General features: G+C 50.1%; 1 long non-coding RNA gene across 2 annotated transcripts; it reads left to right on the top strand.

The window, feature by feature from the left end:
* The first annotated feature begins 14221 nt into the window (after nucleotides 1–14221).
* On the top strand, nucleotides 14222–17750 carry LOC113567340. Of its 2 annotated transcripts, XR_003409414.1 has the most exons (9): nucleotides 14222–14376; nucleotides 14503–14775; nucleotides 14851–15052; nucleotides 16002–16188; nucleotides 16396–16896; nucleotides 16964–17158; nucleotides 17241–17367; nucleotides 17449–17649; nucleotides 17716–17750. It is a non-coding gene; the product is annotated as an uncharacterized LOC113567340 (long non-coding RNA). The 2 variants fall into 2 exon arrangements; XR_003409413.1 differs by having other exon boundaries at nucleotides 17449–17749.
* Nucleotides 17751–25097: the final 7347 nt, after the last annotated feature.

Genomic DNA, 25097 nt, shown 5'->3' with positions numbered 1-25097 from the left:
CTGCTGCTCATCCCTCAACTTCTGTTGGAAATTGGCCAAATGATTTTCGGCCGGATTGGCTTGAGCACCTCGGCTATACAAGGGCCTGCGGGTGTTGGGCGTTGCTGCTGCTATTGGAGTTGGTGCTGCTTTGGCCCCTTGTACAACTCTTGCGCGCTGCTGCCGCTGATGCTGCTGCTGCTGTGGCCGCTTCCTTTGTGATGGCTGTTGCTTCTCAACAGTACGGACATATGGCTGCTGCTGTTGCTGTGGTCGGCGATGCTGCTGTTGGTGATTGTCCGCTCGTGGCTGTTGCTGCTGCTGCTGCTGCTCCTGCTCAGTAGTTCCGCTACGTACTACCCGGCTGTACGACGGCCTGCCGCTGCCGCTGATTGTTGCTGGCTGCTGTTGTTGTTGTTGGCGGCCCTGTCGTTGCGTCTGCTGTGACTGCTGCTGATGATGCTGCTGCTGCTGCTGCGTACGCTGGTGTTTGTTGTGTTTCTGTTGTGGGCGTTGCTGCTCGGTTTGCTGCTGTGGCTGCTGGCGTTGCTGTTGATATTGCTGCTCACCGATGAGCCGGTTTGCCCTTAACTGGCTGCGAGCCTTTTTGTAGGCGGCACATCCCTTGTAGCAGCTCACGTGCTTGCCGCTACAATTGGCGCATTTGGGATCCTCCTGCCTGGGTTTCCTGCATGCTGTTGTGGGGTGATCTCCTGCGCATTTCATGCACTTGTATGGCCGTCTGCAGTAGTTTTTTGTATGCCCAAACTCCTGGCACCGATGGCATTGTGCTGGATCGCGTGGCTTGGCCTGTCTCACTATGGAGACGCATTGATTGGCCAGGTTTTTAATGTCCAGAATTGCCTCATGGCCGCCATCCGCCTTGGGCTGAATTTCAACCTCAAAAATATTTAGAGGCCTCCCATTAAAACGATGTTTGAGTCCTCGGATAAACCGGGTAGTGTATCCGAGCCGTTCCAGCTCCTCCGTTATCCAGCTGCTGGGAGTAGTGTGATGTAAATGACGCACTATTACACGATAGCCCCTTTCGCTGCGCGGCTGGTGTGTGTGCAATTGGGTGCTGTCTTCAGCTAGGGCGTTCTGAATGGCGTTGTATGTTAAAATGTCGTCGCAGTGGACTCTAAGTCCACTGTTGGCCATCGATTTCGTTGTGAATTTCCCCACATTTGGATTTATTGTCAATTTGTTAATCAGGGGTATAATTGCAGGCACCAGGGGCAGGAAGATTGTTGGGACCTTGGTTCTGCGTAATGACGGTTGGACTGGCGTTAAATTTATACTAATGTCTGGCTGATGTTGTGTCTGATGGCTGATGTTGCGGCTGATGTTGCGTTCAGACTCCTCCCTTTGAGGCTCCCTATGTTGGACCTCACTTGGTGGGACCGGAACCTCAGTGTTTGGCGGTGTGCTTATTTGGCCAGCATCTGACTCCATCTGCCGAGTCTCATGATGCAGCCTTTTTGCGAATTGGCTCTTGAACATGGGCGTGTCCAGAGTGAGGCAGGTGAAGTCATCGTCATCAGTATCCGTTTCGATCGCCGCGCATCTTCTTTTGAGCGGCGAGCGAAACGAATCTGTAGTCAATTTATCCTTTGCTATAGGGGTAATGGGCAGGGGCGAGGGCATTTCATTGGCCAGTAGCGGGGGAACGCTAATTAGCCATTCCTTTACCAGTTGTGTTCTGGTACTAGGCCTTGTCTGTATGTTATGCTCGTCCGCCTGAGTCAGAGTAGGCAGCAAGCATTTTCTGCTTCTGCTAGTATGTGTGTTTGTTTGTGTTTTGTTATTGGCGTAGGTCAGGCTAGCTTCGTTCTTGTATGTGTTTGTGTTTTGGTTCGGCGGGAGAGAGCAAGCATCTCTCTTTTTGTCATAAGTGTGTGAGTGCATGTTTGGCGGCAAACGCTTTGGGGCTTGATGTGACGAGCCTCCGTTTTGATTGTGCGCCGAGGGTTCGGCTGCCGAGAGAGCGCAAGCGTCGCTCTCTCTGATGCTTGTGTGAGTTGTTTGATTGTTATTGTTTTCGCTAATGTTTTGGCGCGAAAACATATGGGCATAACATTTGTTCTTGTTTTGTTTATGTGCACTTAAATGCTCTTTGGTAAGAGCGAAAGCGCCGCTATTTTTGGAACCCGTTGCACTTTCGCTGGGAACTATTTTTGTCTGCGTGTTTGTACGTGTATTTGATGGCGGTTTTTCTTGTATGTTGGCGTCTGTTTTTGGTGGGATTGGCGGGTATTTTCTAACATATAAACCCCTGTCCACGAAACGACGCTCGAACTCCAGCACCGTAGCTCCCAAGGAGCTCAGGGTACTCTCTGGCGAGTCCGTCTCCAACTCAGCCAGATCCGCATCCCCCTCTGAGTCGAACATTGGTTCGAAGAGGGAAGCATTTGCGGAGGGGTTCCCTCCCAGGGGCCTGGTCGATATGACGGCAGAACTTATTTGAGTAACGCACTCACCACCCGCTTCGGCTCTTGCCGAGTTGTCCATATCATCCATAACATCCATATTATTGGTCGTCAGATTTGGAGCAAGTGCGTCCATTTGGTGGCCTGGTCCAGGTACTCAGTAGCTTGCTTTTCCTTCCTCTTTCAGTTCTTCCAGTTGGGTTTATTGGCTTCACTGAATTAAGGCACGATCACAGATGATTATATTGCATTATTTGCAATTATTTGGCACATATTGTTTATTTAGTTTCATTTAATTTAGTCCCGGTTGAAACATGTATTTTAATACATTTAAAGTTCCACATAAAACAACAAAAAACACAAGTCACTTTTTTTTTCGATGTAATTAGATGCGCGTGCACGCCTACGATGCGCACACTCGCCCGCCAGCTTTGCTACTGGCGGAGTTTATTTCCAGCTTTTCTCATTACCATAACTTCGGCAATTTACATTTAAGCTTAACTTACAACAATGATGTTCTTTTGAATTTTTGCGGGCAATTGACATTAACATTACATTAACATTAACATTAACATCTACAGACATGTTTACATTCTATCAGTATTACAGTCTGGTAGCCCTATTTTGACATTCGCAATTATTGACGTACATTTATACAAACAAAGAGATAAGTATTGGACAAATTGCAACATTAATGACATTTATAGGCTAATTTAATTCTATTTATTTTCTATTTCAGGTACTGGAGGATCATCGTCGTCGTCTGGAGCAGTGTGGATGGCACAGGGCGCATCCGCCTCAGCGCTGGATGTGCACGTGTGTGTGATGCAGCAGATCGCGCATCTGCGGCATCAGAATTGGCAGAGGCTGGATCCAGGAGTTGGCGTGAATGGAGATGGTGTTTGGCGAGCGACTCTGGTCCGGCCGCCCACGTTGCCTCTACCTGGAGAACTGGAGATTGACACTGGTCCGGCCAATCGGGGTGCGTTGGCCAGTGGAAATGGCCGCAGTGAAGATGGACGCAAATGAGTGCGGATTGGCTGCATCCGAGTGGCTGCTGGTCCGGCCACCCAGGATGCACTGTCGATGTGGATGTAGATGGAGCGCTGGCCATTGTCGTCTGTATTGGCTGGCCTCGTCGTTGGATTGCCGCTGCTGTTTTGTGATGGTGGTGGCGTGACGTCACGGCCATCGGTTGCTGGCAGCGTTGTCGGAGGGGCGTCCAAATTGAGCCCAACTTGCAACAAAATGTTGCAGTTGGTGGCGAGGCAGGTACTGGAGAGGCTGATCTGTGAGTGTATTGACAGGTAAGTGTGATTAGTAAAAGTATTGGCTATTTTGTGTTGATGCGTGAATTGATGTTTTTTCTTCTTTTTAGCGGCAGTCTGGATGTTGATGGCGACGACGATAGGGCCTTCAAATTTCGCCCATTTGGCAGGAATTGGATGGCGAATTTGGTGTGGCAACTGCTGAAGAGGCAGCTCTATCGGAGGCGTGGCAGGTACGTATGTTTTGAGTGAGTTTGGACCATTTTGTGTTGATGTGTGAATTGATGTTTTTACTCCTTTTAGCGGCAGCCTGAGGACTGGATGTTGTTGGCGACGGCGATAGGGCCTTCAAATTTCGCCCATTTGGCAGGAATTGGATGGCGAATTTGGTGTGGCAGCTGCTGAAGAGGCAGCTCTATCGGAGGCATGGCAGGTACATATGTTTTGAGTGAGTTTGGATCATTTTGTGTTGAAGTGTGTATTGACGTCATTTTGGTTTGTTTACAGTGGCTGCTCTGGACCTGTGCGGTGGATTGTCAGGAGCGTCGTCAATAAATCCCAAAATGTCGTCCAATTGGCATCAGATGTGTGGTGTTGATGACGGGGCAGCTGCTGGAGGGGCAGATCTGTCGGAGGCGTGGCAGGTACGTGTGATTATTTTGAGTTTTGTCCATATTTTGTTGGTATGCGAATTGACGTCATTTTTGGTTTGTTTCAGTGGCTGCTCTGGACCTGTGCGGTGGATTGTCAGGAGCGTCGTCAATGAATTCCAGGAATGTCGTCAAATTAGCAGCAAAAGTTTGGTCTATTTGTCGTGGCATCTGCTGGTGGGGCAGCTCTGTCGATGGCGTGGCAGGTGAGTACGTATTGAACATTTTTCATGATTATGTGAGTTGATGTTTCCATCTGTTTTTAGTGGCTGCCTCAGGACCGACTTTTCGGCTCATCAAAAGTAGTCAGAGTAGTAGCTATCGTAGTCGTCTAGGATATCCGCTATCTCGTCGTCAACTGAATCGTCGTCCGTCCACTGGTCGTCGCCATCGTCGCTGAGTGCTTCGCAGTCCATATCAGAGTCCTCCGATACGGCTGCGGCGTCAGGTTGTGAATTGGCGGCGGGCCTTGTAGGTGTTGGTGCTGCTGCTGGTGCTGCTGCTGGTGTCTGTGTTGGCGGATTGGCCACTGCTGAGCCACTGCCCTTTGACTCCGTCAGGCTTGCAATTAATGTGGTAAGTTCTTGCAGTTTTTTTTCTAAGTTTTCAATTTTGACGGCGTACTCTTTTAGGAGTCCCACACACTTGCCATCGCATTGGATGGCTGGCTGCTGCTGATGCTGGGGAGTTTTTGGCGTCTGGAAACGATTTGGAGTTGGCTGCACCCGTTGATCGCGCTGGCATTGGCGCCCCTTGGCCTGTGGCTGGGAATGATGGCCGCGATGCTGGTGCTGCTGCTGGTGCTGCCGACCCAAATTGTGTCCGCGCTGCTGCTGTTTTTGTTTATGTTGCTGCTGCTGCTCTTCCCTTAGATTTTGCTGGAACTTGGCCAAATGATTTTCGGCCGGATTGGCTTGCGCACCTCGGCTATACAAGGGCCTGCGGGTGGTGGGCGTTGCTGCTGCAGCTGGTGTTGGTGCTGGTGCTGCTTTGGCCCCCTGTCTGCCGCTTGAATGCTGCTGTTGCTGTTGGTGTTGTGGCCGCTTCTTTTGAGATGACTGCTGTTGCTTGGGGGCGGGAATATGAGGCTGCTGTTGTTGGGAAGGACGACGACTGCTCGTCGGCTGTTGCCGTTCTGCCGCTCGTGGCTGCTGCTGCTGCTCAGCATTCCCAGACCGCAACACCCTGCTGTAGGAGGGCCTGCCATTGCCTCTGGTGCCTGTGTTTGCTGTCTGCTGTTGTTGTTGCTGGGATTGGGATTGGCGACTCGGCTGCTGAGTTTGTGGGCGTTGTTGGTCAGTTGGCTGCTGTGGCTGCTGGCGTTGCTGTTGGTACTGCTGCCTTTGCTGCTCAGCGATGAGCCGGTTTGCCCTTAGATGGCTGCGGGCCTTTTTGTAGGCGGGACAACCCTTGTAGCAGCTCACGTGCTTGCCGCTACAATTGGCGCATTTGGGATCCTCCTGCCTGGGTTTCCTGCATGCTGTTGTGGGGTGATCTCCTGCGCATTTCATGCACTTGTATGGCCGTCTGCAATAGTTTTTGGTGTGCCCAAACTCCTGGCACCGATGGCATTGTGCTGGATCGCGTGGCTTGGCCTGTCTCACTATGGAGACGCATTGATTGGCCAGGTTTTTAATGTCCAGAATTGCCTCATGGCCGCCATCCGCCTTGGGCTGAATCTCCACCTCAAAAATGTTTAGAGGCCTCCCATTGAAACGGTGTTTTAATCCTCGGATAAACCGGGTGGTGTATCCGAGCCGTTCCAGCTCCTCCGTTATCCAGCTGCTGGGAGTAGTATGATGTAAATGACGCACTATTACACGATAGCCCCTTTCACTGCGCGGCTGGTGTGTGTGCAGATGGGTGCTGTCTTCAGCTAGGGCGTTCTGGATGGCGTTGTATGTTAAAATGTCGTCGCAGTGGACTCTGAGTCCACTGTTGGCCATCGATTTCGTCGTGAATTTCCCCACATTTGGATTTATTGTCAATTTGTTAATCAGGGGTATAATTGCAGGCACCAGGGGCAGGAAGATTGTTGGGACCTTGGTGCTGCGTAATGACTGTTGGACTGGCGTTATATTTATGCTAATGTCTGGCTGATGTTGCGGCTGATGGTTGACCGTTTCCATCTGTTGGCTTTCAGCCTCTATCCTTTGGGGCTCCCTATGTTGGACCTCCGGAACCGGAACCACACTATTTGACGGTGTGCGTATTTGCCCAGCATCTGACTCCATCTGCCGGGTCTCATGATGCAGCCTTTTCGCGAATTGGCTCTTGAACATGGGCGTGTCCAGAGTGAGGCAGGTGAAGTCATCGTCATCTGTATCCGTTTCGATCGCCGCGCATCTTCTTTTGAGCGGCGAGCGAAACGAATCTGTAGTCAGGTTATCCTTTGCTAAAGGGGTAAGGGGCAGGGGCGAGGGCATATCATTGGCCAGTAGCGGGGGAACGCTAATTAGCCATTCCTTTACCAGTTGTGTTCTGGTACTAGGCCTTGTCTGAGTATTATGCTCGTCCGCCTGAGTCAGAGTAGGCAGCAAGCATTTTCTGCTTCTGCTAGTATGTGTGTTTGTTTGTGTTTTGTTATTGGCGTAGGTCAGGCTAGCTTCGTTCTTGTATGTGTTTGTGTTTTGGTTCGGCGGGAGAGAGCAAGCATCTCTCTTTTTGTCATAAGTGTGTGAGTGCTTGTTTGGCGGCAAACGCTTTGGGGCTTGATGTGACGAGCCTCCGTTTTGATTGTGCGCCGAGGGTTCGGCTGCCGAGAGAGCGCAAGCGTCGCTCTCTCTGATGCTTGTGTGAGTTGTTTGATTGTTATTGTTTTCGCTAATGTTTTGGCGCGAAAACATATGGGCATAACATTTGTTCTTGTTTTGTTTATGTGCACTTAAATGCTCTTTGGTAAGAGCGAAAGCGCCGCTATTTTTGGAACCCGTTGCACTTTCGCTGGGAACTATTTTTGTCTGCGTGTTTGTACGTGTATTTGATGGCGGTTTTTCTTGTATGTTGGCGTCTGTTTTTGGTGGGATTGGCGGGTATTTTCTAACATATAAACCCCTGTCCACGAAACGACGCTCGAACTCCAGCACCGTAGCTCCCAAGGAGCTCAGGGTACTCTCTGGCGAGTCCGTCTCCAACTCAGCCAGATCCGCATCCCCCTCTGAGTCGAACATTGGTTCGAAGAGGGAAGCATTTGCGGAGGGGTTCCCTCCCAGGGGCCTGGTCGATATGACGGCAGAACTTATTTGAGTAACGCACTCACCACCCGCTTCGGCTCTTGCCGAGTTGTCCATAGCATCCATAACATCCATTTTGTTGGTCGTCAGATTTGGAGCAAGTGCGTCCATTTGGTGGCCTGGTCCAGGTACTCAGTAGCTTGCTTTTTCTTCCTCTTTCAGTTCTTCCAGTTGGGTTTATTGGCTTCACTGAATTAAGGCACGATCACAGATGATTATATTGCATTATTTGCAATTATTTGGCACATATTGTTTATTTAGTTTCATTTAATTTAGTCCCGGTTGAAACATGTATTTTAATACATTTAAAGTTCCACATAAAACAACAAAAAACACAAGTCACTTTTTTTTTCGATGTAATTAGATGCGCGTGCACGCCTACGATGCGCACACTCGCCCGCCAGCTTTGCTACTGGCGGAGTTTATTTCCAGCTTTTCTTATTACCAGTACTTCGGCAATTTACATTTAAGCTTAACTAACAACAATAATGTGATTTTTAAAATTGGCGGGCAATTGACATTAACATTACATTAACATTAACATCTACAGACATGTTTACATTCTATCAGTATTACAGTCTGGCAGCCCTATTTTGGCATTCGCAATAATTGACGTACATTTATACAAACAAAGAGATGAGTATTGAACAAATTGCAACATTAATGACATTTATAAACTAATTTAATTCTATTTATTTTCTATTTCAGGTACTGGAGGATCATCGTCGTCGTCTGGAGCAGTGTGGATGGCACAGGGGCATCCGCCTCAGCGCTGGATGTGCACGTGTATGTGATGCTGCAGATCACGCATCTGCGGCATCGGAAATGGCAGAGGCTGGATCCAGGAGTTGGCGTGAATGGAGATGGAGTTTGGCGAGCGACTCTGGTCCGGCCGCCCACGCCGTCTCTACCTGGAGAAATGGAGATTGACACTGGTCCGGCCAATCGGGGTGCGTTGACCAGTGGAAATGGCCGCAGTGGAGATGGCCGCATATGAGTGCGGATTGGCTGCATCCGAGTGGCTCTGGTCCGGCCACCCAGGATGCACTGTCGATGTAGATGGAGATGGAGATGGCGCGCTGGCCATTGGTGTCTGTATTGGCTGGCCTCGTCGTTGGATTGCTGCTGCTGTTTTGTGATGATGGCGTGACGTCACGGCCATCGGTTGCTGGCAGCGTTGTTGGAGGGGCGTCCAAATTGGGCCCAACCTGCAACAAAATGTTGCGGTTGGTGGCGAGGCAGGTACTGGAGAGGCTGATCTGTGAGTGTATTGAAGGTAAGTGTGATTAGTAGAAGTAATGGCTATTTTGTGTTGATGCGTGAATTGATGTTTTTTTTCTTCTTTTAGCGGCAGTCTGGATGTTGATGGCGACGACGATAGGGCCTTCAAATTTCGCCCATTTGGCAGGAATTGGATGGCGAAATTGATGTGGCAGCTGCTGGAGAGGCAGCTCTATCTGAGGCATGGCAGGTACGTATGTTTTGCGTGAGTTTGGACCATTTTGTGTTGATGCGTGTATTGATGTTTTTCTCCTTTTAGCGGCGGCCTGTGACTGGATGTTGTTGGCGACGGCGAAAGGGCCTTCGAATTTTGCCCATTTGGCACAAAGTGGATGGTAAATTTGGAGTGGCAACTGCTGGAGAGGCAGCTCTATCGGAGGCGTGGCAGGTACGTATGTTTTGAGTGAGTTTGGACCATTTTGTGTTGATGTGTGTATTGACGTCATTTTGGTTTGTTTACAGTGGCTGCTCTGGACCTGTGCGGTGGATTGTCAGGAGCGTCGTCAATAAATCCCAAAATGTCGTCCAATTGGCATCAGATGTGTGGTGTTGATGACGGGGCAGCTGCTGGAGGGGCAGATCTGTCGGAGGCGTGGCAGGTACGAGTGATTATTTTGAGTTTTGTCCATATTGTGTTGATGTGTGTATTGACGTCATTTTGTATTATTTCAGTGGCTGCTCAGGACCGACTTTTGGGCTCATCAAAAGTAGTCAGAGTAGTAGCTATCGTAGTCGTCTAGGATATCCGCTAACTCGTCGTCAACTGAATCGTCGTCCGTCCACTGGTCGTCGCCATCGTCGCTGAGTGCTTCGCAGTCCATATCAGAGTCCTCCGATACGGCTGCGGCGTCCGGTTGTGTATTGGCGGCGGGTCTTGTAGGTGTTGGTGTTGGTGCTGGTGCTGCTGCTGGAGTCTGAGTTGGCGGATTGGCCGCTGCTGAGCCACTGCCCTTTGCTTCCGTCAGGCTTGCAATTATTGTGGTAAGTTCTTGAAGTTTTTTCTCCAAGTTTTCTATTTTAATTGCGTACTCTTTTAGGAGTCCCACACACTTGCCATCGCATTGAATGGCTGGCTGCTGCTGCTTATGCTGGGGATTTCTCGGCGTCTGGAAACGTTTTGGAGTTGGCTGCACCCGTTGATCGCGCTGGCATTGGCGCCCCTTGGCCTGTGGCTGGGAATGATGGCCGCGATGCTGGTGCTGCTGCTGGTGCTGCCGACCCAAATTGTGTCCGTGCTGCTGCTGTTTTTGTTTATGTTGCTGCTGCTGCTCTTCCCTTAGATTTAGCTGGAACTTGGCCAAATGATTTTCGGCCGGATTGGCTTGCGCACCTCGGCTATACAAGGGCCTGCGGGTGTTGGGCGTTGCTGCTGCTGCTGCAGCTGGTGTTGGTGCTGCTTTGGCCCCTTGTCTGCCGCTTGAATGCTGCTGTTGCTGTTGGTGTTGTGGCCGCTTCTTCTGAGATGACTGCTGTTGTTTGGGGGCGGGGATATGAGGCTGCTGTTGTTGGGAAGGACGACGACTGCTCGTCGGCTGTTGCCGTTCTGCCGCTCGTGGCTGCTGCTGCTGCTCAGCATTCCCGGACCGCAACACCCTGCTGTAGGAAGGCCTGCCATTACCTCTGGTGCCTGTGTTTGCTGTCTGCTGTTGTTGTTGCTGGGATTGGCGACTCGGCTGCTGAGTTTGTGGGCGTTGTTGGTCAGTTGGCTGCTGTGGCTGCTGGCGTTGCTGTTGGTACTGCTGCCTTTGCTGCTCAGCGATGAGCCGGTTTGCCCTTAGATGGCTGCGGGCCTTTTTGTAGGCGGGACAACCCTTGTAGCAGCTCACGTGCTTGCCGCTACAATTCGCGCATTTGGGATCCTCCTGCCTGGGTTTCCTGCATGCTGTTGTGGGGTGATCTCCTGCGCATTTCATGCACTTGTATGGCCGTCTGCAATAGTTTTTGGTGTGCCCAAACTCCTGGCACCGATGGCATTGTGCTGGATCGCGTGGCTTGGCCTGTCTCACTATGGAGACGCATTGATTGGCCAGGTTTTTAATGTCAAGAATTGTCTCATGGCCGCCATCCGCCTTGGGCTGAATTTCGACCTCAAAAATATTTAGAGGCCTCCCATTGAAACGGTGTTTGAGTCCTCGGATAAACCGGGTAGTGTATCCGAGCCGTTCCAGCTCCTCAGAGATCCAGCTGCTGGGCGTGGTGTGGTGTAAGTGTCGCACTATTACACGATAGCCCCTTTCGCTGCGCGGCTGGTGTGTGTGCAATTGGGTGCTGTCTTCAGCTAGGGCGTTCTGAATGGCGTTGTAGGTTGTCAAGTCGTCGCAGTGGACTCTAAGTCCACTGTTGGCCATCGATTTCGTTGTGAATTTCCCCACGTTCGGATTTGTTGTCAATTTATTTATCAGGGGTACAATTGCAGGCACCAGGGGCAGGAAGATTGTTGGGACCTTGGTGCTGCGTAATGACTGTTGGACTGGCGTTATATTTATACTAATGGCTGGCTGATGTTGCGGCTGATGATTGTCCGTTTCCATCTGTTGGCTTTCAGCCTCTATCCTTTGGGGCTCCCTATGTTGGACCTCCGGAACCGGAACCACACTATTTGACGGTGTGCGTATTTGCCCAGCATCTGACTCCATCTGCCGAGTCTCATGATGCAGCCTTTTTGCGAATTGGCTCTTGAACATGGGCGTGTCCAGAGTGAGGCAGGTGAAGTCATCGTCATCAGTATCCGTTTCGATCGCCGCGCATCTTCTTTTGAGCGGCGAGCGAAACGAATCTGTAGTCAATTTATCCTTTGCTATAGGGGTAATGGGCAGGGGCGAGGGCATTTCATTGGCCAGTAGCGGGGGAACGCTAATTAGCCATTCCTTTACCAGTTGTGTTCTGGTACTAGGCCTTGTCTGTATGTTATGCTCGTCCGCCTGAGTCAGAGTAGGCAGCAAGCATTTTCTGCTTCTGCTAGTATGTGTGTTTGTTTGTGTTTTGTTATTGGCGTAGGTCAGGCTAGCTTCGTTCTTGTATGTGTTTGTGTTTTGGTTCGGCGGGAGAGAGCAAGCATCTCTCTTTTTGTCATAAGTGTGTGAGTGCATGTTTGGCGGCAAACGCTTTGGGGCTTGATGTGACGAGCCTCCGTTTTGATTGTGCGCCGAGGGTTCGGCTGCCGAGAGAGCGCAAGCGTCGCTCTCTCTGATGCTTGTGTGAGTTGTTTGATTGTTATTGTTTTCGCTAATGTTTTGGCGCGAAAACATATGGGCATAACATTTGTTCTTGTTATGTTTATGTGCACTTAAATGCTCTTTGGTAAGAGCGAAAGCGCCGCTATTTTTGGAACCCGTTGCACTTTCGCTGGGGGCTATTTTTGTCTGCGTGTTTGTACGTGTATTTGATGGCGGTTTTTCTTGTATGTTGGCGTCTGTTTTTGGTGGGATTGGCGGGTATTTTCTAACATATAAACCCCTGTCCACGAAACGACGCTCGAACTCCAGCACCGTAGCTCCCAAGGAGCTCAGGGTACTCTCTGGCGAGTCCGTCTCCAACTCAGCCAGATCCGCATCCCCCTCTGAGTCGAACATTGGTTCGAAGAGGGAAGCATTTGCGGAGGGGTTCCCTCCCAGGGGCCTGGTCATTATATCGGTAGCACTATTTTGAGTAACGCACTCACCACCCGCTTCGGCTCTTGCCGAGTTGTCCATAGCATCCATAACATCCATATTATTGGTCGTCAGATTTGGAGCAAGTGCGTCCATTTGGTGGCCTGGTCCAGGTACTCAGTTGCTTTGCTTTTCCTCTTTCCTCAGTTGGGTTTATTGGCTTCACTATTACGGCACGGTTACAGATGATTATATTGCATTATTTGCAATTATTTGGCACATATTGTTTGTTTAGTTTCCATTTAATTTAGTCCCGGTTGAAACATGTATTTTAATACATTTAAAGTTCCACATAAAACAACAAAAAACACAAGTCACTTTTTTTTTTCGATGTAATTAGATGCGCGTGCACGCCTACGATGCGCACACTCGCCCGCCAGCTTTGCTACTGGCGGAGTTTATTTCCAGCTTTTCTTATTACCATTACTTCGGCAATTTACATTTAAGCTTAACTTACAACAATGATGTGATTTTTAAAATTGGCGGGCTGTTAACATTAACATTAGCATTACAGTAGCATTACATTAACATTAACATTAAAACATGAAACTAATGGTCTGGCAGCCCTTATGTGTCAATCACAGGATTAACGTACATAAATCAGCAGGTGGTCACAAACAGATAAGTATTGACAATATTGAACAATTATTTACATTTTAATTTAATTTAATTCTATTTTATTTCTATTTGCAGGTACTGGATCATCGTCGTCGTCTGGAGCAGAGTGTTTGGCACGGTGCGCAACCGTACGGCGCTGGATGAGCGCGTGTGTAAGGTGCGGCAGGAGACGTGGACAATGCACAGCGCCGTGCAGAGTGGATGGAGCGATCGCCGTGGTCCTCCAGGTGGCCCGGGATTCGGCCAGATTTGTGTGGCGATGGTTGCCAGCAGCCATGAAGTGCAGGAAAACCACCCCTGCGTGGAATCGGATGCGCCATGTGTGCAGCGCAAGCGTGTCCAAATTGGCATTCATAGCCAACCAGCAGCCGTGATGACTCTCGTCCGCGGAGCCCTTCTGGAGGCCGGATGCCGTGGTGACGCCCATGAGAAAGGATCAGAGGAGCAACTAGGGGTGTCGCCCGGTGTCGCAAGCGTGTTTGTACACGCTTCAGGTGAGTTTTGTGCCGTTTTATATTACTCTGTGGAGGGGATAATTTTGCAAATTTTAATGTCATTTTTACATTTACCAGGTACAACGACAATGTCCACCACAGGAACATTGGACTTGCTGCGGCCGGATTGCGGCGTCCCAGTGAGCGGCGCCTTGCTGCACCAAAGTGCGGAGTCACTGTGGCGGTGTGCGCAATGTGCCGGCCGGCATCATCGTCGTTGTTGTGGTCATCGTCATCTGAGATGGATTGGACATCGGTGATGATTTGGACGTCGTCGTCGTCGTCGTCATCTGAGATGATTTGGACGTCGTCGTCGTCGTCGTCGTCGACCACCCGTTCAAGGCGCCGTCGGACTTGCTCCAGTCCGTGGTCCAGAAGTGCCTCTTGCAGATTGCGTCGATGGCTGTCGTCCAGGGTGCGTGAGCTGCTGCTTGCAGCCCGTGTCTGGCAACGATGATGTGACGTCTGCCGGTTGCTGCTCGCCAGAATTTGCCGTGTCTGCTGCTGAGTCCGCTGCTGCGTCTGCTGCTGCATCCGTTGTTGAGTCTGCTGCTGAGTCCGCTGCTGCGTCTGCTGCTGGGTCCGCTGCTGCGTCTGCTGCTGCATCTGCTGCTGAGTCTGCTGCTGCGTCTGCTGCTGAGTCTGCTGCTGGGTATGCTGCTGCGTCGCTGGATCGGGATCCCCCTCGTAATCTGGCAGGATTATCCTTTGGACAGAAAGTGGCTGGCCGAAGATAAGAGCCACTATTCTTTCTCGGGGAGTTTGGCCGCTGAGGTATCGTTTTCTGAAGCAATTTATCATCGATTCGTTGAACCTTTCGGGGTTCGGATTGATGATATTTTGTTGTTGGATTCTTCTTAATTGCCTGGCGTCTGATTCCTCCTGTCTCTTTCTTTTCAGCTCCTCCTCTTCGAGACGGACCAGCGTTGGAAGCGATTCCTCGGAGATGGCCGGATCTGGATGTTGATGATGATGGCTGCTCCGATCCTGATTTTGAGGCTGCAGCGGGCGGAAGTGTTGGAGCAGCTGTTGCAGATAACGTGGTCTCTGCAATCGCTGTGGTTCATACGGCTGCAGTAATAGTTTCCGAGCCTCCGGATTGACATGGCAAGCCAAGGAGTTGGCGAAGCGCCCACTTGCCGCATGGAACACTTCGTCGATTGTGTCTAGATTGTGAGTCTGTCTTATCGCATCGTTCCTGGTGAACCTTGTCGCCTTCATTGCCCGTCTAATAATTTTATTTTGTAGGCTTTGCACCCGTCGCAGCTGGGAATCGGATGTAAGTGCGCCCCAAACCGGAAGACCATATTGCCAAATGGGCATGATGAGCTGCTTGATGACTATAGCCTTGGTTTCGCTTGGTAGCCGGCTTTTTGGGCCAGCAAGCCAGTCCAGTTTGGCCGCTCTTGATCGGAGTTTTGTGCAGATCCTCGTGATGTGTGAGCTTAGGGTGAGTTTTTTGTCCAATTTTATGCCCAGATATGTGTGTGATTTGGACAGTGGCACAGCCTGTCCATTTATAGTCGGCGTTTGCCTTAAGTCCGTTGATCTAATTGTCCTCAGTGTGAATATTACATGTCCGGTTTTTTTCGCATTTATGTTAATGCACCACTTCTTGGCCCATATAGAGAAGTGAGTCAGGTATCTTTGGTTATATTTGACTGCCACATTTGGGATTGCAGATGCGCTCATTATCACCGTGTCGTCGGCATACGTGGACAGCAGCATTGATTCCCGTTCTGGATGGAAGCCAGTGCTGTCCTGGATGAGGTGAGGCATTGGCATGTCCGAGGCATAGATTGTGTATAGGATTGGCCCAAGTACACTACCCTGCGGGACTCCAGCTGATATTTTTCCGATCCTTGACAGTTCCTCGTCTCCGCAGCTCACACAAAAAGTGCGTTCAGCCAGGTAGCTCTCCAGAATGCAGTACAAATTTAAAGGCAGCAGCTTCATCAACTTGTACAGCAGCCCTTCATGCCATACTCGGTCAAAAGCTTCGGAAATGTCCAGGAAAATTGCCGAGCAAACTTGTTTTTTCTCATACGCCTTGAGGATGTATTGAGTGACTCGAGCCAGCTGCTGTTCAGTGCCATGCTCCCGCCGAAATCCAAATTGGTAATTGGGTACGGCCTTGGCAAAATTCTCCACCTCAAACAGTCTCGCCATCAGCAATTTTTCAAAGATCTTTGAAAGGCCAGATAATAGACTGATTGGCCGGTAGGAACACATGTCTGCTGTGTTTTTGCCCGGTTTTAAAATCATTTTAATCTGGGCATGTTTCCACTGACTTGGAAAGTGGCCCAGCCTGAAAATGGAGTTATATATTAGTATTAAATATAATAGCGCTTTTTTTGGCAAATTTTTAATCAGCTTGTTATTGATTTTGTCTCCCCCAGGTGATTTGGACAGCTCCAATGCATCCACAATCTGCATCAGCTCAGGCAGTGTGACTGGTCTGAAGGGAATCCTGGTTTCCTGGTCCGGTTGTAGCTGCTTCTGCCGTTTTGACTGCTCACGCTCTCTATTGATTGCGGCCCGCTCTTCATCTGAATTGGACAGTATCGGGCTGAATCTCTCCTCCAGGTGAGTAGCAAAGGCATCGGCTGTCTCAGCTGTTGACTTTGTCCACGAGACACTTGCCTTGCCTCCAGTCATAGTTGGCAGCCTCAGTGGCCAGTTTGGCTGCGGCTGCCTTTTGATTGTGCTGGTCAATTTCCATAGTTTCTGCATTTGATAGCGGTCTTTGTTGTCAATCCCTGTGAACAGTTTGTTGATGTTTTTGTTTTTCAGGATTGTGAGCCCCTTGTTAAGACGATTTTGCGCCGCCCTGTAGTTTCGTCTGGCTTCGATGGTGCGGGTCGCCAGCCAGATCCTCTTGCACTGCTGTTTGATGGAGAGCAGCTCGCTTGTAGCCTCGTCCAGCTTGAGGTGATGGTGCCGGTGATGTTGCTGTGACCGCTGCTGATGATGATGCTGACGCTGCTGTGGCCATCTTCGATGAGTGTTTGGATGCTGCTGTTGGTGTTGTGTTGTTGCTGCTGCTGCTGCTACCCGTATATTGTTCAAAAACAAGTAAACGACGTCATCAATGTCCTGCGCTATCCTAATCTCGGTGTTGAGATTGATCAACCGTTCCAGCGACTTTTGGAACAGGCTGATATTGGCACGTGCTGGGAGCAGATGTTTCCTGACTGTGGGCGTAGGATGTCTACGTCCACCGCTGCCGATCGTCAACTCCACCCTGAGCAGCAAGTGATCAGAGTCCAAATCCGAGCTTGAACGGATACTCAGGTGAGTGTCGTTGATTCCTTTGTAGATTCCAAAGTCAATCGCTGATGGTCTCTTTTTTTTGTCGTAGGGATAGTGTGTGGCACCACCGGTGGCCAGCAAATTGCAGCCGTTGTTGGTGTGTACAGCCTCCATCAGTGCTTTCCCTCTGGCGCATCCACGGGCATTTCCCCACCACATATGCTTCGCGTTCCAGTCACCGCATACAAGGAAGCCGGATGCTGTTTCTTCGACGCAGAGTTCTTCAAAATGTCTTATCAATCCAGTAAAATGGGCAGGCGCCCACTTGAATACAGGCGGACAGTAGATCGGCGCAAAAATAATTCCCTTTTTATTTTCCTTTTCAGTGAAGACGATGACAGGTGCACTCTGGATGAATGGCTTTGAAATTGGCTGCAGAGCAGAGTGGGTGACATCGTCCCGGACCAGGATGGCTACTCCCCCTCTGCGATCGTTTGCCGGATTTTGTGCAGTGTAAGTGTGGAATCCGCTCACAGAGACGGCCCTTGTGCGTGTTTCGATGACCATCATTAATTGTATTTTTTCCCTTTTCAGGAAAACTTCGACCTCGTTCAACTTGTTTGTCACACCACACGCGTTCCAGAAGGCAATTTTAAAAGTGTTGCCGTTCTGGCTGACGCTGTGGGTGGAGATAGTCTGTACTGGATTGACTTTTTGGTTTGACAGGCCATTCGGGACTGGACTATACATAAAAGGCATCATTGGCGGAGGACAGGGCCATGTCCAAAGAGTTTGGTGAACTGCTATTTGTTGTTTTGCTTGTCTTATTTGTATTGATGTTTATTAATTTAACTATTGCAGAAAATAGACTATCGATTTTGGCCTCAAGTCTTGAGAGAAATTCTGCATTTTCTTTATGGGCATGGGACTGGAAATTTGCGGGGAGAGTTTTTTGCTGTTCTTGTTGCTGCTGGTGGTGGTGCTGCTGCTGCTCATCCCTCAACTTCTGTTGGAAATTGGCCAAATGATTTTCGGCCGGATTGGCTTGAGCACCTCGGCTATACAAGGGCCTGCGGGTGTTGGGCGTTGCTGCTGCTATTGGAGTTGGTGCTGCTTTGGCCCCTTGTACAACTCTTGCGCGCTGCTGCCGCTGATGCTGCTGCTGCTGTGGCCGCTTCCTTTGTGATGGCTGTTGCTTCTCAACAGTACGGACATATGGCTGCTGCTGTTGCTGTGGTCGGCGATGCTGCTGTTGGTGATTGTCCGCTCGTGGCTGTTGCTGCTGCTGCTGCTGCTCCTGCTCAGTAGTTCCGCTACGTACTACCCGGCTGTACGACGGCCTGCCGCTGCCGCTGATTGTTGCTGGCTGCTGTTGTTGTTGTTGGCGGCCCTGTCGTTGCGTCTGCTGTGACTGCTGCTGATGATGCTGCTGCTGCTGCTGCGTACGCTGGTGTTTGTTGTGTTTCTGTTGTGGGCGTTGCTGCTCGGTTTGCTGCTGTGGCTGCTGGCGTTGCTGTTGATATTGCTGCTCACCGATGAGCCGGTTTGCCCTTAACTGGCTGCGAGCCTTTTTGTAGGCGGCACATCCCTTGTAGCAGCTCACGTGCTTGCCGCTACAATTGGCGCATTTGGGATCCTCCTGCCTGGGTTTCCTGCATGCTGTTGTGGGGTGATCTCCTGCGCATTTCATGCACTTGTATGGCCGTCTGCAGTAGTTTTTTGTATGCCCAAACTCCTGGCAACGATGGCACTGCGCTGGATCGCGTGGCTTGGCTTGTCTTACTATGGAGACGCATTGATTGGCCAGGTTTTTAATGTCCAGAATTGCCTCATGGCCGCCATCCGCCTTGGGCTGAATCTCCACCTCAAAAATGTTTAGAGGCCTCCCATTGAAACGGTGTTTTAATCCTCGGATAAACCGGGTGGTGTATCCGAGCCGTTCCAGCTCCTCCGTTATCCAGCTGCTGGGAGTAGTATGATGTAAATGACGCACTATTACACGATAGCCCCTTTCACTGCGCGGCTGGTGTGTGTGCAGATGGGTGCTGTCTTCAGCTAGGGCGTTCTGGATGGCGTTGTATGTTAAAATGTCGTCGCAGTGGACTCTGAGTCCACTGTTGGCCATCGATTTCGTCGTGAATTTCCCCACATTTGGATTTATTGTCAATTTGTTAATCAGGGGTATAATTGCAGGCACCAGGGGCAGGAAGATTGTTGGGACCTTGGTGCTGCGTAATGACTGTTGGACTGGCGTTATATTTATGCTAATGTCTGGCTGATGTTGCGGCTGATGGTTGACCGTTTCCATCTGTTGGCTTTCAGCCTCTATCCTTTGGGGCTCCCTATGTTGGACCTCCGGAACCGGAACCACACTATTTGACGGTGTGCGTATTTGCCCAGCATCTGACTCCATCTGCCGGGTCTCATGATGCAGCCTTTTCGCGAATTGGCTCTTGAACATGGGCGTGTCCAGAGTGAGGCAGGTGAAGTCATCGTCTTCTGTATCCGTTTCGATCGCCGCGCATCTTCTTTTGAGCGGCGAGCGAAACGAATTTGTAGTCAATTTATCCTTTGCTATAGGGGTAATGGGCAGGGGCGAGGGCATTTCATTGGCCAGTAGCGGGGGAACGCTAATTAGCCATTCCTTTACCAGTTGTGTTCTGGTACTAGGCCTTGTCTGTATGTTATGCTCGTCCGCCTGAGTCAGAGTAGGCAGCAAGCATTTTCTGCTTCTGCTAGTATTATTGCGTTCAGCTGTCGTCAAACTTTGTTGCTGTTGCTGGTCATTGTTTTTCTTTATGCCGTTTACAGTTTCGGCATAAGTCAGTGTGTTTGTCTTTGTTTTGTTATTGGCGTAGGTCAGGCTAGCTTCGTTCTTGTATGTGTTTGTGTTTTGGTTCGGCGGGAGAGAGCAAGCATCTCTCTTTTTGTCATAAGTGTGTGAGTGCATGTTTGGCGGCAAACGCTTTGGGGCTTGATGTGACGAGCCTCCGTTTTGATTGTGCGCCAAGGGTTCGGCTGCCGAGAGAGCGCAAGCGTCGCTCTCTCTGATGCTTGTGTGAGTTGTTTGCTTGTTTTTGTTTTCGCTAATGTTTTGGCGCGAAAACATATGGGCATAACATTTGTTCTTGTTTTGTTTATGTGCACTTAAATGCTCTTTGGTAAGAGCGAAAGCGCCGCTATTTTTGGAACCCGTTGCACTTTCGCTGGGGGCTATTTTTGTCTGCGTGTTTGTACGTGTATTTGATGGCGGTTTTTCTTGTATGTTGGCGTCTGTTTTTGGTGGGATTGGCGGGTATTTTCTAACATATAAACCCCTGTCCACGAAACGACGCTCGAACTCCAGCACCGTAGCTCCCAAGGAGCTCAGGGTACTCTCTGGCGAGTCCGTCTCCAACTCAGCCAGATCCGCATCCCCCTCTGAGTCGAACATTGGTTCGAAGAGGGAAGCATTTGCGGAGGGGTTCCCTCCCAGGGGCCTGGTCGATATGACGGCAGAACTTATTTGAGTAACGCACTCACCACCCGCTTCGGCTCTTGCCGAGTTGTCCATATCATCCATAACATCCATATTATTGGTCGTCAGATTTGGAGCAAGTGCGTCCATTTGGTGGCCTGGTCCAGGTACTCAGTAGCTTGCTTTTCCTTCCTCTTTCAGTTCTTCCAGTTGGGTTTATTGGCTTCACTGAATTAAGGCACGATCACAGATGATTATATTGCATTATTTGCAATTATTTGGCACATATTGTTTATTTAGTTTCATTTAATTTAGTCCCGGTTGAAACATGTATTTAAAAACATTTAAAGTTCCACATAAAACAACAAAAAACACAAGTCACTTTTTTTTTTCGATGTAATTAGATGCGCGTGCACGCCTACGATGCGCACACTCGCCCGCCAGCTTTGCTACTGGCGGAGTTTATTTCCAGCTTTTCTCATTACCATTACTTCGGCAATTTACATTTAAGCTTAACTTACAACAATGATGTTCTTTTGAATTTTTGCGGGCAATTGACATTAACATTACATTAACATTAACATTAACATCTACAGACATGTTTACATTCTATCAGTATTACAGTCTGGTAGCCCTATTTTGACATTCGCAATTATTGACGTACATTTATACAAACAAAGAGATGAGTATTTGGACAAATTGCAACATTAATGACATTTATAGGCTAATTTAATTCTATTTATTTTCTATTTCAGGTACTGGAGGATCATCATCGTCGTCTGGAGTGGTGTGGATGGCACAGGGCGCATCCGCCTCAGCGCTGGATGTGCACGAGTGTGTGATGCAGCAGATTGTTGCTGCGGCATCAGAATTGGCAGAAGCAGGATCCAGGAGTTGGCGTGAATGGAGATGGTGATGATGTTTGGCGAGCGACTCTGTTCCGGCCGCCCACGCCGCCTCTACCTGGAGATCTGGGGATTGGCACTGGTCCGGCCAATCGGTGTACGTTGGCCAGTGGAAATGGCCGCAGTGGAGATGGCCGCATATGAGTGCGGATTGGCTGCATCCGAGTGGCTGCTGGTCCGGCCACCCAGGATGCATTGTCGATGCAGATGGAGATGGAGATGGCGCGCTGGCCATTGTCGTCTGCAGCTGCTGCTGCTGTTTTGTGATGATGATGGCGTGACGTCACGGCCATCGGTTGCTGGCAGCGTTGTCAGAGGGGCGTCCAAATTGGGCCCAACTTGCAACACAATGTTGCAGTTGGTGGCGAGGCAGGTACTGGAGAGGCTGATCTGTGAGTGTATTGACAGGTAAGTGTGATTAGTAAAAGTATTGGCTATTTTGTGTTGATGCGTGAATTGATGTTTTTTCTTCTTTTTAGCGGCAGTCTGGATGTTGATGGCGACGACGATAGGGCCTTCAAATTTCGCCCATTTGGCAGGAATTTGATGGCGAAATTGGTGTGGCAACTGCTGGAGAGGCAGCTCTATCGGAGGCGTGGCAGGTACGTATGTTTTATGTGTGTTTGGTCCATTTTGTGTTGAAGTGTGTATTGATGTTTTTTCTCATTTTAGCGGCGGCCTGTGACTGGATGTTGTTGGCGACGGCGAAATGGCCTTCGAATTTCGCCCATTTGGCACAAAGTGGATGGTAAATTTGGTGTGGCAACTGCTGGAGAGGCAGCTCTATCGGAGGCGTGGCAGGTACGTATGTTTTGTGTGTATTTGGACCATTTTGTGTTGATGTGTGTATTGACGTCGTTTTGGTTTGTTTACAGTGGCTGCTCTGGACCTGTGCGGTGGATTGTCAGGAGCGTCGTCAATAAATCCTTAAATGTCGTCCAATTGGCATCAGATGTGTGGTGTTGATGACGGGGCAGCTGCTGGAGGGGCAGATCTGTCGGAGGCGTGGCAGGTACGTGTGATTATTTTGAGTTTTGTCCATATTGTGTTGATGAGTGTATTGACGTCATTTTGTATTATTTCAGTGGCTGCTCTGGACCTGTGCGGTGGATTGTCAGGCTGCCTCAGGACCGACTTTTGGGCTCATCAAAAGTAGTCAGAGTAGTAGCTATCGTAGTCGTCTAGGATATCCGCTATCTCGTCGTCAACTGAATCGTCGTCCGTCCACTGGTCGTCGCCATCGTCGCTGAGTGCTTCGCAGTCCATATCAGAGTCCTCCGATACGGCTGCGGCGTCAGGTTGTGAATTGGCGGCGGGCCTTGTAGGTGTTGGTGCTGCTTCTGGTGCTGCTGCTGGAGTCTGTGTTGGAGGATTGGCCGCTGCTGAGCCACTGCCCTTTGCCTCCGTCAGGCTTGCAATTAGTATGGTAAGCTCTTGCAGTCTTTTCTCCAAGTTTTCTATTTTGACGGCGTACTCTTTTAAGGTTTCCACACACTTGCCATCGCATTGGATGGCTGGCTGCTGCTGATGCTGGGGATTTCTTGGCGTCTGGAAACGATTTGGAGTTGGCTGCACCCGTTGATCGCGCTGGCATTGGCGCCCCTTGGCCTGTGGCTGGGAATGATGGCCGCGATGCTGGTGCTGCTGCTGGTGCTGCCGACCCAAATTGTGTCCGCGCTGCTGCTGTTTTTGTTTATGTTGCTGCTGCTGCTCTTCCCTTAGATTTTGCTGGAACTTGGCCAAATGTTTTTCGGCCGGATTGGCTTGCGCTCCTCGGCTATACAAGGGCCTGCGGGTGTTGGGCGTTGCTGCTGCAGCTGGTGTTGGTGCTGCTTTGGCCCCCTGTCTGCCGCTTGAGTGCTGCTGTTGTTGTTGGTGTTGTGGCCGCTTCTTTTGAGATGACTGCTGTTGTTTGGGGGCGGGGATATGAGGCTGCTGTTGTTGGGAAGGACGACGACTGCTCGTCGGCTGTTGCCGTTCTGCCGCTCGTGGCTGCTGCTGCTGCTCAGCATTCCCGGACCGCAACACCCTGCTGTAGGAAGGCCTGCCATTACCTCTGGTGCCTGTGTTTGCTGTCTGCTGTTGTTGCTGGGATTGGGATTGGCGACTCGGCTGCTGAGTTTGTGGACGTTGTTGGTCAGTTGGCTGCTGTGGCTGCTGTGGCTGCTGGCGTTGCTGTTGGTACTGCTGCCTTTGCTGCTCAGCGATGAGCCGGTTTGCCCTTAGATGGCTGCGGGCCTTTTTGTAGGCGGGACAACCCTTGTAGCAGCTCACGTGCTTGCCGCTACAATTGGCGCATTTGGGATCCTCCTGCCTGGGTTTCCTGCATGCTGTTGTGGGGTGATCTCCTGCGCATTTCATACACTTGTATGGCCGTCTGCAGTAGTTTTTTGTATGCCCAAACTCCTGGCACCGATGGCATTGAGCTGGATCGCGTGGCTTGGCCTGTCTCACTATGGAGACGCATTGATTGGCCAGGTTTTTAATGTCCAGAATTGCCTCATGGCCGCCATCCGCCTTGGGCTGAATCTCCACCTCAAAAATATTTAGAGGCCTCCCATTAAAACGATGTTTGAGTCCTCGGATAAACCGGGTAGTGTATCCGAGCCGTTCCAGCTCCTCCGTTATCCAGCTGCTGGGAGTAGTGTGATGTAAATGACGCACTATTACACGATAGCCCCTTTCGCTGCGCGGCTGGTGTGTGTGCAATTGGGTGCTGTCTTCAGCTAGGGCGTTCTGAATGGCGTTGTATGTTAAAATGTCGTCGCAGTGGACTCTAAGTCCACTGTTGGCCATCGATTTCGTTGTGAATTTCCCCACATTTGGATTTATTGTCAATTTGTTAATCAGGGGTATAATTGCAGGCACCAGGGGCAGGAAGATTGTTGGGACCTTGGTTCTGCGTAATGACGGTTGGACTGGCGTTAAATTTATACTAATGTCTGGCTGATGTTGTGTCTGATGGCTGATGTTGCGGCTGATGTTGCGTTCAGACTCCTCCCTTTGAGGCTCCCTATGTTGGACCTCACTTGGTGGGACCGGAACCTCAGTGTTTGGCGGTGTGCTTATTTGGCCAGCATCTGACTCCATCTGCCGAGTCTCATGATGCAGCCTTTTTGCGAATTGGCTCTTGAACATGGGCGTGTCCAGAGTGAGGCAGGTGAAGTCATCGTCATCAGTATCCGTTTCGATCGCCGCGCATCTTCTTTTGAGCGGCGAGCGAAACGAATCTGTAGTCAATTTATCCTTTGCTATAGGGGTAATGGGCAGGGGCGAGGGCATTTCATTGGCCAGTAGCGGGGGAACGCTAATTAGCCATTCCTTTACCAGTTGTGTTCTGGTACTAGGCCTTGTCTGTATGTTATGCTCGTCCGCCTGAGTCAGAGTAGGCAGCAAGCATTTTCTGCTTCTGCTAGTATGTGTGTTTGTTTGTGTTTTGTTATTGGCGTAGGTCAGGCTAGCTTCGTTCTTGTATGTGTTTGTGTTTTGGTTCGGCGGGAGAGAGCAAGCATCTCTCTTTTTGTCATAAGTGTGTGAGTGCATGTTTGGCGGCAAACGCTTTGGGGCTTGATGTGACGAGCCTCCGTTTTGATTGTGCGCCGAGGGTTCGGCTGCCGAGAGAGCGCAAGCGTCGCTCTCTCTGATGCTTGTGTGAGTTGTTTGATTGTTATTGTTTTCGCTAATGTTTTGGCGCGAAAACATATGGGCATAACATTTGTTCTTGTTTTGTTTATGTGCACTTAAATGCTCTTTGGTAAGAGCGAAAGCGCCGCTATTTTTGGAACCCGTTGCACTTTCGCTGGGAACTATTTTTGTCTGCGTGTTTGTACGTGTATTTGATGGCGGTTTTTCTTGTATGTTGGCGTCTGTTTTTGGTGGGA

The sequence above is a fragment of the Drosophila persimilis genome, unplaced genomic scaffold, assembly GCF_003286085.1.
Source record: "Drosophila persimilis strain 14011-0111.01,24,50 unplaced genomic scaffold, DperRS2 tig00000000-arrow-pilon, whole genome shotgun sequence".
NCBI lineage: Eukaryota > Metazoa > Arthropoda > Insecta > Diptera > Drosophilidae > Drosophila > Drosophila persimilis.
Note: the sequence above shows the minus strand (reverse complement) of the source record. Positions and strands in the feature narration are given on the sequence as shown.